This window comes from Dipodomys spectabilis, unplaced genomic scaffold (assembly GCF_019054845.1).
Source record: "Dipodomys spectabilis isolate Male_0828 unplaced genomic scaffold, ASM1905484v1 ptg000081l, whole genome shotgun sequence".
NCBI lineage: Eukaryota > Metazoa > Chordata > Mammalia > Rodentia > Heteromyidae > Dipodomys > Dipodomys spectabilis.
Window position 1 is genome coordinate 13797735 of NW_024870758.1, and position 1902 is coordinate 13799636.

Below are 1902 nucleotides of genomic sequence, written 5' to 3' on the forward strand. Positions count from 1 at the left end.
ACATTTCTACTACATCTGGATCTGTCACCTCTGCCATCATTCTCCCCCCTCCCCATTATACCATTCTCACCTCTCAAGTTTCCTAAATAAATTTTCGTTCTACACATTGAGTATTGTAACTGTATTTATCCACTGTCCCTCCTTACGTTTGTCTCCTTCCTCTTCTGATTAGTCCCCATATCTCACATCAAGATACATTTCTGGTATCCATTTTGTTAAAGTGTCTGTTAATTTTACAAAGAGTTTACACTGTGGATTTTCATACCTGAGTATACCATACTTCAGCCAATTTGGATATAGAGAAATATGTATGACCCTCTATGTGTTTTTGTATATATTTATACTTTGGGTCTAACTTACACATATGAGATAAAACATGCACTTTTTTGTCTCTCTAAGCCTGGCCTTCTTCACTCAATATGATGTTTTTTCCAGGCCCATCCATTTCCCTGCAAATATGGTAAGTCTTGGCACAGTAAGACCAAACTGGTGCACTATATACCTGCACCTCTCCCAAGGACATGCATTCTAGAGGCCTAGGTCCAGAGAGAAAGTAAATAATATTAGCCACAGAAGCCAGATCTCTTCAACCTGCTGCATATCTGAGGCACTCTCAGGGAAGCTCTGGGGTCACAGGAAGGTGGCCACAGGGCTCCCATCCTCCAGATCTGTTCCTTATGCCCTATGGTAGGAAGAGACTATTCCATTGCCCAATTGTTAGTAATACAGTAGATCAAACATTCAGTATTTGTTTCTGTTCCTACATGTAAATGTCCATTTTCTCAAACTCAATTTAAGGGAAACTGATTATGCCTTCAAGGGCATAGTAGGACTTCCTATTTCCTTTGGGCCTACCAGAATTCATTACCAAGCTATGTATGATCATTTGCAGATCAAGTCTTTCCCCAAAACTGAAAAAGGTACTTGATATAATTCACAACCATATTGACCAAATCTCCTACAAATGTTCCAATAAAAAAATTGTTCTCTTATTGCTCAAGTACTTATTGCCTTTAATAACACTAGTTATGACTGAGGCCTTTGGCAAAAAGAGATTGTTAGCTTAAAATTGCATGTTGTTCATTATAGTTTGCCTGCTGGGAAAATGCTGTATGAGTAATAAATACATTTTATTAATAGGAAACTTGGTACGAATTTTAAATGTCCACTTCTCCAACTAGCTTTCTCCTCATTCTCTAATCTACACTACTTTGCAATAATTGCAATGCTCCCAGGAATGATTTACTGTAGTTTGTACAGATACTTCTTAAAAAGCAAGGCCTATGGTCGTAGTGTAAACTTGTTCAACCTTTTTGGAAAGCAGTATGAAGGTTCCTCAAAAGACTACACATAGAACGCCCCTATGACCCAGCAATCCTACTTTTGGGCACTTACGTAAACGATCACAAACAAAGCTATACTAAAGCTACCAACACAACTATGTTTATCACAGCATTATTTACCATAGCTAAGATATGGAATCAGCCCAGATGCCCTCAGTAGATGAATGTATCAAAGAAATGAGGCATATATGTGTGTGTGTGTGTGTGTGTGTGTGTGTGTGTGTGTGTGTGTGTGTGTGTGTGTGTGTGTGAGAATTCTATGCCTCCATCAGAAAGAATGATATCGCCCCATTTGTTAGGAAATGGAAAGACCTGGAAAAAATTATATTAAGTGAAGTAAGCCAGGCCCAAAGAAACATAGGTCCCATGGTTTCCTTATTTGCAATACTAGTACATGTGTAGGACAAGTAGAAAAGGCCAAAAGCTATGTACATATAAGATGATATTAAACAAAATGAACCCCAAGATAGGGACACAAATACCTTTTTTCTTTCTTGCTATTGTTTCTAATGTATTTACAATGCCCCATGTGATTTTGATGTTGCTTTGTATGTTCCTC